Raw genomic sequence first — 14067 nt, 5'->3', positions numbered from 1 at the left:
GGCCCTGGCATGCTGGCTCTCACCCTCTCTCTCTCTCTCTCATAAAAAGATAAATATGTTTAAAAGACAGAATGTAAACATTACTCATTTGGGGGTAAACATTTAACAAGAATTCCCCCTTATGTACCAAATGACAAGTTGTATAGTGTGAAATTTAAAGAGAAGGGGAGGCATAAGTACTATTGAAACATATAAGGAGAATGAGAAAAATAACTGGCCCAAGGGTCTGTGGAGTCCATGAACCCTTAACCTTTCTGCTCATGTCTCTGTACCTGCTTTGGCTTCAGGGGAGGAGAACCCTACCCTTCCTGACCCATCAGTACTGTGATCCCAATCAGCTATAACTGTTAGCTCTCATCTCCCTCCCCCCACCTCTAATTAGATTTGACTTCCTTTGAAAGACTTTGCCTGACTGAGAAGATTGAGAACCACTACAAGTGACCATCAAATCTTATATTTTCATCTAAGTTGAACTCATCCTGCTGTGTCCTAACTATAACTAGCTCGTCCAACTTCCTTATTAAATTGCTCACAGCTTAAAATGAGTGTCACTTTTTGAAATCATCATGCTGCCTTGTGTGTAACAGACAAGTCAGTGAATTCATAGTTTCTGAGTGAAAGTGGCCAACGTGTTTAAAAAATAGGTTAAAGCAGCAATAGTCATTATGAAATTAAGGGGTATCTACTGTTACCCACAGTAAAAGCAGTAGCGTCTGAGGAACTTGGATTTCATAAGACAAAGTAACAGTACGCAAAGTGACCATGACACTTCATTCTTATCTGCTGAGCCATCTCCCTAGCCTCAAGGAACTGAGTTACAAAGTGTTTGAAGCAGTGTCCAACCTTTCCTCCTCTGTCCATGCAATCAAGGAAAATATCCTAGCTAAGTACTTGCTTTTTATTTTATTTTATGTGAGAGAGAAAGAGACACAGAGAGAGAGAGAGCGCGAGAGAGAGAGAGAGAGAATGGGCGCGCCAGGGCCTCCAGCCACTGCAAACGAACTCCAGACGCGTGCGCCCCCCCCCCCCCGTGCATCTGGCTAACATGGGTCCTGGGGAATCAAGCCTCGAACTGGGGTCCTTAGGTTTCACAGGCAAGTGCTTAACCACTAAGCCATCTCCCCAGCCCAGTACTTGCTTTTTAAAATGTTGATCTTGATCCTTAAAAGTTGGTAGATCCCTGTCTCCTGTTGTACTCCAAAACACAGAAAACTGTAGGGCTAACATATCAGCATAGAAATATATCTCCAAAACCATGGTTGTTCCTTAGTTGTGAATACTTAGCTTTTTCTTTTCCTTCTATATCATAGATGTACTTTATTTGTGCCAACTTTGACATCCTATAGTTTATTTTATAAGTGATTTTTGTACTGATAGTATAAAATAAATTGCAACATGAATGAAGTTTGAAATTATTAACAGAATTCATTTTTAGAATAGCTACAAGTTAACAAAAGTTTGAGCTTATGCTAACAAGAGCTGTCATATATCCTCTGCACAATTTCTTCCATTATTAACATCTCACAGTATGTATGTTTGTGATTATTAAAGAACATATGAACACACATAGACACACACACACATATCTTAGTATTAACTAAGGTCTATATTTTATATTAAATCTCCCTCTGCTACAAATGCTTAAATAAGTATTAATAAATGAATAATGTTCTACAACCATCATTACAGAAGCTTATGTAATAGTCTCAGCAACCTAAAGCCTTTGTGTTCAGCCTCTTCAGCCTGCCTCCCCACCCCTGAGCACCTAGCAACCATTCTCCTGTAATCTCTCTAGTTTTGCTTGTTCCAAAACATTATGTCATTAGTTCAAATAGAATGTAGCTTTTCCAGATTGGCACCTTTGATTTAACAACATGTATTCAAAATTCTCCCTTGTGGCTGGGGAGATGGCTCAGTGGTTTAAAACACTTGCTTGCAAAATTTTTCTTTGTCTTTGGATACACACTGGCTTGTTCCTTCTCATTACTAAAACATTTCTTATAGATATACTATGCTTGTTTTACTTGGCCATGAAAATAAATCGTATTTATTTCCAACTTCCAGCAACACACAATGAAATGGCTGTACACTTGGTGATGGTGATATGTTTTCATTAGATATGTATAAGTACCTAGGTACTTGCTGCCTTGATTTTGCAGGAGCTCTGTGGAGGCAGCTGTAACGTCATGCATTCCCACCAGCTAGGAACAATGCTTCTTTTATGCTGCATGACCATCTGCACTTGGTGTGGTCAGAATGCTGGCTATTGATGTTAGATGGAGAGAAAATTTGGTTATATTTACTGTTTTCTATCAGAGAAATGCCACAGGATCCAAGTTTCCCTAATGTCTTTGAATTAGCTTCCTCTGCTGTTTTAAGGCTTTCCTAGAAAGTCCTTCATAAATTGAGTCATCCCTTAACAGTGTTTTTAGCTGTAAGCCCTATTATTCTACAAGAACCCTGTTGATATCTGGGCAAGGTACCTAGGTGTAGGGGAGCTTCTTTTGCCCTGGGACTAAATCTATCTTACACAAAATTTTCATGTAGTGATATTCACTAGTGTTTCATAACTCCACTTTGGTCACTGTCCACTCCTGTGAGATAAGAGGATAAAAGAGACAGATCTTGGGCATTCCTCACTCCCACTTATATAAGTTCATTATTTTTTCCATATAGTAGGCAGTTATTTGCTGTGATAAACTCTATAAGCTTAATTCAAACTTGACAATTATGATTCAAAAAGTTGCTCTAGTTCTCCCACATGATAAAGTATTGAGGCTTCTGCAACTAATCTTACATAATTTCTAGTATATCCTCCCATACTGTACCCTGTAGCCTTTGGGAATCAAACTCAGGCTGATAGGCTCTGCAAGCAAGTGCCTTTAACCACTGAACAATCTCTCCAGCCCAGAACATCAGGATTTTGCCTTGGGACACATACAAATGTTCAATCATAGAATGTGAGCTGAGAATCTTACTTTCAAGCTCATTATTTTCTTTCACAACTTGTCTGGTGACATAGGAGCACCAACCAATGTCATTATATGATTTTTTTTCTTAATGCTCAGAAGTATTATGAACCAAGCCACTAAACAATTATCATTTTATAAATGGTTAACTAAGAATTACAACTATCTCAAGAGGTCATGTATTCTAGAAATAGTTCTCAGTGGTCTTCAAATATAATCAGTTTGAAGAGTCAGTTCCAGAAACTCCAAAACCAGTAAATTCATTTAAAAATTTTTTTTATTTACTTACTTGTTTATATATTTAAGAGAGGCAGAGAAAGATGTAGACAGAGATAGACAGACAGATAAATAGATATGTAGATAGATAGATAGATAGATAGATAGATAGATGATAGATAGATAGATAGATAGATAGATAGATAGATAGATAGATAGATGATAGATAGATAGAAGATAAAGAGAGAGAGAATGGGCACATCAGAGCCTCTAGCTACTGCAAATGAACTTCAGATATATGTGCCACCTTGTGCATCTGGCTTACATGGATACTGCGGGATCAAACCTGGGTCCTTAGGCTTCTCAGGCAAGTGACTTAACTGCTAAGCCATCTCTCCAGCCTTAACTTCATTCTTGAACTTCTGTTCCTTCGAACCACTATAGTACCTGGGACTATATTGCGCTCCAGAACAACAAAAAGAAACTGTACGTGTCTGTGTGCATGCGTGTGCATGTGATGGACATAGAGAGAGGGACAGAGGGATAGAGGACTTAGAAGTTATTGAATTTTGCACACATACTTATGTAGGCTTCTATCTGAATGTGGGGAACCCAGGAAGGCAATTGAATAAAGTTAATCTCAAGTCCAAAGGTCTAAAGGCTGGGACTGTGTTGTTTGTTGCTGGCAGAACTCCAAATTCCAAAAGCCGAATGCACTAGGATAGGTTCAATAATGTTCTCAACTTGGGAAGTACAAGAGGTTTTAACTGCTTGTTGGATTGCCACTGAAACAAACTCCAGATGCATGCACCACCTTGTGCATCTGGCTTTTGTGGATCCTGGGTAATTGAACCTGGGTCCTAAGGATTCACAGACAAGTGCGTTAACTCCTAAGCCATCTCTCCAGCTCTTATTTCACTCAGATAAAGGAATTCAGCTTTGGGAGACCAGCCTATCAGAGTGGGTTTGACACATAAAACCAACTCTTCCCTCTGGAAGTTGTCCAGAAGACACACATTTCTCAAACACTTAAAGAAATTTGTGAGGGAGATCTCAACATCTCTGAATGCAAGCTCTGCATTAAAACTCTCCTCAGTAAACCAGACCTTAACATGTGAGCCACTCAGCTAAAATACACAGACGTTGTGGGAGTCATGAGTCCCAGAGTGGCAGGAATAACTAGCAACACTCATTTGAATGCCAAAGACACAGTGAGAAAACTTACTGCAACAGACTGTGCATTCAGAAGAGCCCTGGAAATGATCTGAGTCACTCAAGCTGATGGTGTGTGTCTCGTGAGTGGTGATCTTCACAGAAATTCAACACAGCAATCCTCCTGAATTCCTCTTGTATAACTAGAACTTCCAAGTGAACACAAAACATGAAAACAGATATGCTAGTTTTACTCATTAATGCGTACAGGAGAAAGTTCTACAACTGAAATGTCCTGACTCTGCCTTGGACCATATTTTCACAAAAATCCTTGGTGGGGCTAGAGAGATGGCTCAGCAGTTAAAGGCCCTGGCTAGCCAACCCTGAGACTGAGGTTTAATTCCCTGGTACCCATGTAAAACCAGATACACAAAATGATAAATGCATCTGGAGTTTGTTTGCAATGGCAGGAGGCCCTCGTATATCCATTCTCTCTCTCTTTCTCTCTCTCTCTCTCTCTCTCTCTCTCTCTCTATCTATCTATCTACCTATCTTTCTCTCCTCTCTAATAAATAAAATGTTAAAAAGTTTAAAAAAGATTCTTGGTGCTGGAAGCATCACTAGATAGAGAGAGGAGAGATGGTTGCAGCTTTTCACAGATACTCACTGTTCTGCCCACAGGGTCTTCAGGATTTTGGAGCAAACCTAGTCATCATCTGCAGTAGCTGCTCCCCTTTACAGCGAAAGTATATTGAGTGCTACTGGGTCTGAGTAGATATTAAGTGCTTGATCACGAACTATCAATTTACTACACCGCCTACACTGTTCCTGTTGTATTGCATGCTAGGTGATGTATCAAAAAACTGATTTGGACATGCATAGTAGCATTCTATGATCAAGTAGACTATAATAGGATTCTGCCCAAGTAAGCCATCCATGTAACTCACATGAGGCAGTAGTTCAAATACCCTTGGCCCTCAGTCTTACTACACTAGCTTCTCCCTTAGCCTGTACCTGTGGCTTCATGATGAGTTATTTACCACATGATAGGAGAGGAAGAGACTTGAATCTTGTTTACAAATGGCTCTGCACAATGGGAAGGAACCACCTAAAAGCAGATAGTTATGGCTTTTCACTTCCACTGTTTGTGAATGAAGAGCTAATTCTATGTACAGAGGAATGTGGTGCTGTCCTTTCTCGTCCTCCTCCTATGATCCTCACCACACTTAAGCAGCTGGCTCGATAGGACTGTGGACTAACACGGTGTTCTTCAGATCGGACAAAGATCTAAATCAGTGTCCAGAACATGGTGCTGTCTCTCTGATGTAAAGATTCAAGGGTCCACCATTCAAAAAGTGAAACTGCAAGATGTCTACTCACCATTAACCCTAGTGACCACTATCACATTTTGGCTTCTCAATTCCCACAATCTGACACTGGGCTGGTCTAGAGCTCGTATCTTCAACAGTAACAATTCTTCCAGCAGATGACAAAACAACGATTCTAGTGAACTAGAGACTGACTCCCAGCCACTTTTTGACTCTGAGTTAGCAGGCGAGTAAAGGTATTGACTGCGAAGTAACACACACAGACTACCAATAGGAAGCTGAACTGCTCATTCACAATGGAGAGAGAAAGCACATGGCTGAGTACTGGACCATTAACATGTCTTCTGCATAACTATTCCCTGTGGCTATGCAGAAAAATGAAAGCTGAAACAATACAATCCAGGCAAGACAAAGAAGGGTCCAAACCCTTCAGGAATGAATATTTAAATTACCTTGCCAGGTAATGAACCATGACCAGCTATACTGTGGGATGAAGATGAGGGGCATACAGGAAGGGTGGTAGGAGAAGGTATTAATAAACAGCAATTCTGAAAAATAAGTCAGTTACAGAAACAAGGACTATAGCTGTCATGAGTATTTTCTGTTGAATAAGTTTTTTAAAAATATATTTTGTTTATTTATTTATTTGATAGAAAGAGGCAGAGGGGGGCAGGGAGAGAGAGAGAGAGAGGGAGAATGGACATGCCAGGACTTCCAGCCACTACAAACGAACTCCGGATGCATGTGCCCCCTTCTGCATCTGGCTTACGTAGGTCCTGGGGAATCAAACTGGGATCCTTTGGCTTTGGAAAGATCATTCCAGCACCACTATAAATCAAAGTGGAGGAGTTTATTTACCTGGAGTCCAAAAGAGCTTGAGACAGCTCTCTAGCAAAGCTATGGGGCTGGAGAGATGGCTTAGTGGTTAAGGAGCTTGCCTGTGAAGTCTAAGGACTCATGTTCAAATCTCCAGGTACCACACAAGCCAGACACACAGTGACACAAGCATGAAATGTTTCACATGCGCACATGTCTGGAGTTCATTTGCTGTGGCTGAAGGCCTTGGTGCGTCCATTCTCTCTCTGTGCCCCTTTCTCTCTCTCTCTATCTCTCTATCTCTCTCTCTGTCTCTCTCTCTCTCTCTCTCTCTCTCTCTCTCTCTCTCTCTCTCTCTCTCCCTGATAAAAAAGAAGCTCTAGCCCTGAGCTAAGATTTTTATTTTTATTTTATAGTTTTGATAATCAAGGGGTGTAGTAAGTGAACAAACAAGACATGGCAATTTGCATACTTAATAATTTTTGTCATCAGACCACCCTATTTTACTTTGTTTTAGTCTAAACTGTCTTTTTATTTTAAAAAAAATCATCTCTCTGGGCCCTTTCTGGAGTTTTATTTTTTGGGGGGGGGTACTTTTTTACCTGTTGACAAAGATAAGTTTAATTCCTCAATAATTAACTTTTAAAGTACCTTAATAAATTAATTTAACTTTTAGCATTTTTTTAACCACAACTCCACATTCCAAGATTGAACCAATTAGGGATTCATCCAACTGTGGATAAGAGCTCTAAAATAAAAATAATAAAGTTTTTAAAAATGCAAAAGTTGAATTTGCTGTGTATCAAGCACTACACTGGCTCGACATGGAGGCAATAGCATGTTGCACACCTGACTGGTGCCTCCCACACTTCACAGGTTCTCCAGGGCCTCTCCTTGTTGAGCTCCGTTGGGCCCAAAGTAGTAGCGTCTGTCCTGGACATATGCAACGTTGTTTCTTTATTTTCCCCTAAACAATGCAGGATCTACCTGCTCACGTAGCACTCGTATGATAGCAGGTATTATAAACACCCCAAAGAGCAATTAAAGTAGTGTCTGGAGGGTCTGCTTGGGTTTCATGTCAGTGCTCTCACATTTTATATAAGACATTTGAGCATCCAGGGCCTATGGTGCCTATGGGGGTCCTGGAACCATTGTCTCATGGGTAACAAAAGACAGCTCTTTCAACTGGTAGTAGGTAATTCTGTTCATATCCCTATTAAACACAAAAGGCTAAAAATGAAACTACGGTAGGAGTCATCCAACAGAATCAGTTCCATATGTACTTGTAATTGCCCTGTCGTTAGATCAAAATAAAAACAAAACTAATAATGTCCTCCTATCAATGTCCAAGCGTGAATCCCAACAACAGCTGTGAGGTATCCAGGCAGTTCTGACCCTAACATGCCTCAACACAGAATCCTTAGGAGGAATGCTCCTGCAGTTTACATGTCTGGCATCAGAGAAGGCTTTTGCAAACCATTTCTGTAACACAGCCGCACGTGCTCCCATGCATGCCACAGAAATGTGCTATTTTGTACTAAATGAAATGAAGTCCTAATTTTAGAAAATGAGGAAAAGTTTAATTTTCTGTGTTACTGCAGACAAGAGACTTTATGTTTTGTTTTTCTGAGTTCTGGGCTTCACTGGCTTGAGGGCTTCCTTGTATTTCAGAGAGCAAATTCATTTCTTTCTTGTTCCAAGTAGATATCTCCCACGCAGTGTTTTGTGCATCAGATGGACACTCAGGATCTCTGAGTGAAACAGAAGAACTAGTTTGGACAATGTCCAACACTTTTTTATGAGAACATTTTACAAGGCTTGTGAGGAAGGAAAAGTCTTTCCAAGATGCTTTTTTGGATAAGCATCATGCTCACGCTGGAGGCGGCCTGCTAAGCTGAAGCTCATCTTCCCTTGCTTTCTGCTCAGAGATGGTAAATGACCAGAAAAGGAATGTGGAAGGTCATAGCTTAAAAGAAAGAAAGAAAGAAACTTAATACTTTTTTTCTACTCAGTTTCTTCTGAGAAGAGGCAATTCCACATGCCATTCCATGAGATGTCAAGGGATCTGCACATACTTCAAAAATCCTAATTATAATTAAGACTAAGTTCTCTCCCTCTTCCTCCTGGTATTTAATAAGTTATAAGATTTTATTAAAGTCATTACTCTTGGCTGAGCAAAATTTGGGTTATTTAATCATTAAAATTTATTTTTCCTTTCACTTCATCTCACCTACATACAGGCAAAGCACTCTTTATATCCTGTGGATCCCTCCCTCCCAGTCTCTCCTATAAAATTTGCTTACTCCCATAGCCATCAAACACAGCCACAGGCTCCTTGCATTAGTGACCCAAGAAGTCACATAAGGGGGCTGGAGAGATGGCTTAGCAGTTAAGGCACCTGCCTGTGAAGCCCAAGGACTCAGGTTCAATTCCCCAGGACCTACATAAACAAGATGCACAAGGTAGTATGTGTGTCTGGAGTTCCTTTGCAGTGCCTTGAGACCCTGGCATGCCATTCTTTCTCTCTCTTCCTCTATATTTCTCTTCCTCTCTCTCACTGAAATAAATAAATAAAAATAAAATATGTTAAAGAAAAGCCACATGAGGGAAACAGATAGATTTGGTGATGATTATATTAAATTTGATTAGATTAGACTCACAAACATATGGAAAGGCTAATTTAATTGAGATATTTCCTTACAGGTGATTCTAGGCCATATCAAGTTGACAGTCAGTATACCTAGCTTTCTCCTTTTCATTCAGTCCACAACTCCAGCCTCAGGTTCATGCAGCCCACAGTTAGGTTTGGTCTGATTATCTCAAATAGCCTAATCTAGGGCTGGAGAGATGGCTTAGTGGTTAAGTGCTTGCCTGTGAAGCCTAAGGACCCCGGTTCAAGGCTCGATTCCCCAGGACCCACGTTAGCCAGATGCACAAGGGGGCGCATGCATCTAGAGTTCATCTGCAATGGCTGAAGGCCCTGGCATGCCCATTCTCTCTCTATATATATATCTGCTTCTTTCTCTCTCTGTCTGTCACTCTCAAATAAATAAATAAGAATAATAAACAAAATCAAATAGCCTAATCTAGATAAGCCCTCACAGGTATTCCCAGAGACATTTTATCTAGCAGATCCTAGATCAAAACAACTTGCCAAAAAAATCTAGCAATTGCAATCCTCAAATCTTTTAAATTATCCATTGTTTTTACTTTTCAATCTTATGTTGAAGAATATGCATTGAATGTTTTAGTTAAATACTTCATTTGTAGCAATTATTTCTCTCTAGACCTGCTTATCTTTCTACATATAATAACTATATGCTACTACTTTATTATGTTCACAAATTCAGCCTACTATTTAACATCAACTATTAAATATACCCTTCTGTCCTTCACTAGTAAATGATTTCTACTTTCAAACTCAGAACACATTTCATTGACATCTTACTTGACATCTTACTAAATGTGTGCAAACTGAAATTTGTTACATTCCTGTATTCTCCTGTCAGCACAGTAAAAGAAACACTCATTCAGAATGTTATTCATATGTTAAACATGATACACATCCCATGCTGCCATGAGTCAACAAAATAACAGTTCCCTGCCTTTGTGAATGTTACCCCAGCTTCCTACCCTGTGGGCTGTAAATCTTATGTAAACTCAAAAGCAGAGGTTGTAAGAAAGTTGACAACAGTAAATGGAGTATACTCAGTGACCCACAATTAATTCAAAACTAAACATGTAATGAATTCAAGTTGTTTCTTGCAGGGCTGGCCCACGCTGTATCCTGTGACTTCATTATAGTATTGGTTCTGACCTCAGAGCGTGGGACTTTTTCCCCAAGCATACCACCTAACTATGTAATGGATAAATGATGGCTAAGACACTTCAGCCCATAGGTGAGACTATCCCATGCTATGAAATTCAGTGTTTTTACTGTACATGAAAAGTCTACTGCTTTTTATGAAGCATTATGGGTTAATTATGGAAATAAAAGGTGTTAATAATTGCCTTTAGTCTTTAGTCTTCAGCTTTTCAATATCAGATTAGTATCTCTTTGGAATGTGTTGCATTTGATTTTATGAATCATTGTTTGAGTTGCTGATTTAATTTCATTGAAAAAAGTCAATCAATGTTCGAGGTTGGTACTAAAGTAGAATTTCCAACCATTTCTAAAATGGGCATAAATATTTATACCATATTGTCCCATGTATTTATGTAAATTGAATTCACACCATTGATGACTATACAAATAGATCTCATTCATGTCTTAAAACTATAGAAGATGAGCCAGGCATGGTGGCGCACACCTTTAATCCCAGCACAAGGGAGGCAGAGGTAGGTGGATCGCCCTGAGTTTGAGGTCACCCTAGACTACAAAGTGAATTCCAGGTCACCTGAGCCAGACTGAGGCCCGACCTCAAAAAACATATACATACTATGTTTTAATGTATGCAAAATTAAATACTCAGCTATGTTCCAATCCACTATGTAGATGGAAACAAACACATCTCACGTTACTATGCAAATTTGCTTTCATTTTGGTGATAAGTATATATGAATACCACCAAATAGCTTTAAACTAAATTGCATTATAATCTGTTACCAGTATACATTTGATTGTATTTCTATTTCATACACCTATATTTTAAGGGTTATATGAAAATTTCAATGGCCAAACAATGGATTACACATGGACAAAGTTTAAGAAGTCCTGGCTTAGTATATTTCTGGATGTTGACAGCAAATAAAGAATGGCTCCATGAACATGTATCACAGTATATGTTATATGAGTTTATATAAGCAAAAGGCACTGCATTTAAGGAACCCTAAAATACCCTAGGAACTAGGTAGCTGTGCGTGCACTTTATGTAGAAGGAAGATGACATAGACAGGCAAAAGTTTCTTGTTTTATCTAGGTCAAAATGGAACAAATTTGAAAAACTGCAGAATGGTATTATGAGGTGGTATTGGGAAATGCACACTGAACAGTTGGGAACATGGAGATAACAATGTCAGGTTAATGTTTCAGAAGAAATGGAAAAGTGGGAGTACTACGTAGAATGCTACCTGTTGATTATTACACAGTAATATCCCATGAGAAATGAGGATATATGGAAAGTGCTCCTTTGAAAGGGTTATTTCCAACAGCAGGAACTACAGAATATGGAAAGGACATTGTAATATGAAGAGATGGACTTTCAATAGAAAGATTGTTCTTCCTGTAGCATGAGCAAGCATGTTAAGAATGAGGTTAGGAAGATGTTTTGTAGAAACCTCATCTTGTACAAAGGGATAATCGAGGCCAGAGAGAAGCATTCATGGAGAAGATGGATGTAAGTTAGCTGGTGGACTAGCAGACCTGAGAACATTGGTTAGAGCATACGCCTCACTCAGAGGTGTATAGGAGAAGTGAGGAGGAGTTTCTCGGTTGGTGATTCAACATGAGGATGAGTGAAACTTCAGAATCCTGGAGAAGGAGAGAACCAGAACCAAAATTTAATGCAGCATTTTATTTTCACTGTTTCTCATTGGAAGCCATTTTCTGGACAGCAAAAAGATGAAGCATTCTTTGATACTTCCTGTTTTCAGGAATACAAGGATTGGGTAAAACTTAACATTGCCCATAATGTCACCAAATTGTACATATACTGAGTTGAGGAATCAACTATTTCTCGTCTATTGCTCCTGAACACTTCAATGCTCCTCAGAAAGCATTGATGACAGAGAATTTCTGTAGAATTTATACTCTTGTTGGTCTGCTTATCTTGAGGTAACACAGGGTAATCATTTTAGCTATTATTTCTTAACATAAAAAAATGACAACGTCCTCTCACTAAGTGGAATGGTTCAAATACAAAGGCATTTGTAGGACTTCTTGTAAGTAAAAAAAAACACTTGCTATTTTGCTATGTGTCAAAGGAGCCTTGGCTGAACACACCACTGCTGTGGGACAAGGAGAAAGAGGTGCTCCACATTGTCCATCTGCTCGCTGTAAGAACACACCGCTTCCTCTGCCCCGTGACTAACACCACATCTTGTTCTCGTAGAAAGAACTTGTGCAAGAAGACTGAACTTGCCAGAGACAGCAACTGAACTCGCTTCTAAGTCGTACTTATCAAAGCCTTGTGTGATAAGCAATGTCTATGGAGACTGTTTAGAAGGGAGTAAAGTAGACCTGCTGCTATGGATATTTAAGATCTCCCATTAGATTGAGTAATCGGAGCTGTGACCTTAGCCTGAACCACTTCTCCTTGCATGGAATCAGCCTTCTTACAAGGGCATGGTGTAATGGCTTTGACTCTCATCTCTAAATTCAGGACAGAATTGTGTTTGAATCACAGGTCTTACAATAACTGTGACTTTGAGCAATTCTAGCCATTAATTTGCTAAACAAATAACCTCCTCATGTTTCTGGAAAATTGAATAAAATTATGTATTCAAAAGTGCTATCAGAACTTTTCAAGGACTAAACCTCTTGGGACTTATTTCTAACTAATGCTGCTGTTTGGAATTCCCCACCTTTAGGGTCTCAAAGACCAGGTTTCCTCAAAGTGATCATTTTTATTTCCTGCATATTTTATTTTACAGAGAATGAAGGAGAAAGTAGTCATTCCTCCAACCACGCATAACCTGCCATGTACAAAGGGCTCATTTATTGTTTCAGACTGGCTTCTTAATCTTGTTAGGCACCAGAAGCATGAAAGCAAACCTCTTAACACTGACTTGAGGATTATAAGGAGGAAAGGTGCAGACGTGAGAAAACATGTCCCTTACATTGCTTCCCTTGGATCTCAGGTTCTTCCTGAACCAGCATCACTAGATGTAAGGGGACTTGTGTGAGACAAATGTATATTAAATCTCAAAAGCTGCATTTTTCTACAATGTAAACTTCAGTTAAATACTTTCATTATTTTTTTAAAGAAGACATACAAATGTTATTACAGTAGGATTTCTCGTGACCAGATGTGAAACATGGGTTTTTGCAAAGTGAGGCTTTTCTGCTGTGTCATGTTTACATGGATGTTGTTTGCAAATACAGCAAACTATTTGGAAGATGATTTAATTTGTAATATGTGAGTTTATCCTCACTTTCATTTGCAGCATTTTATTACTAAGTAGCAAAGGTTTAATTGTGTTGATTTTATCAATAAAACAGGTTCCTTTCCTGGAAAATGAATATATGTCTATGAATGTGTGCCTGAGCTATTAAGGCAACATTAAGCCATTCAAATGTGAGATAAAAATGCTGTAAGGGCTGTGGACTTTGCTCATGATTAAAGGTGCTTGCTTGCAAAGGCTACTAGGCCAAGTTTGATTTTCACCAGCACCCAAGTAAATCTGGATACAAAATGGCTCAGGGGACTTTGGATTCCAATGTGCTCATGACAGTGAGAGTGGAGCCAAGTGAATATGAAGTTCATGGTTTTCAACAGTAAGAGACCCTGTGTCAGAGAAGGCAGAAGAAACACAGAATCCTCTACGTTGTCCTCTGACCTCCACATTTTGCCATGGCATAAATATGCCTGTGTACGCACATGCACACACGCACACACGCTTGCATTTTAAAAACAGTGTATAAGTTA

Source organism: Jaculus jaculus, chromosome 11 (assembly GCF_020740685.1).
Source record: "Jaculus jaculus isolate mJacJac1 chromosome 11, mJacJac1.mat.Y.cur, whole genome shotgun sequence".
Lineage (NCBI taxonomy): Eukaryota > Metazoa > Chordata > Mammalia > Rodentia > Dipodidae > Jaculus > Jaculus jaculus.
The sequence above is the reverse complement of the archived record's forward strand: the minus strand, read 5'-3'. Positions refer to the sequence as shown.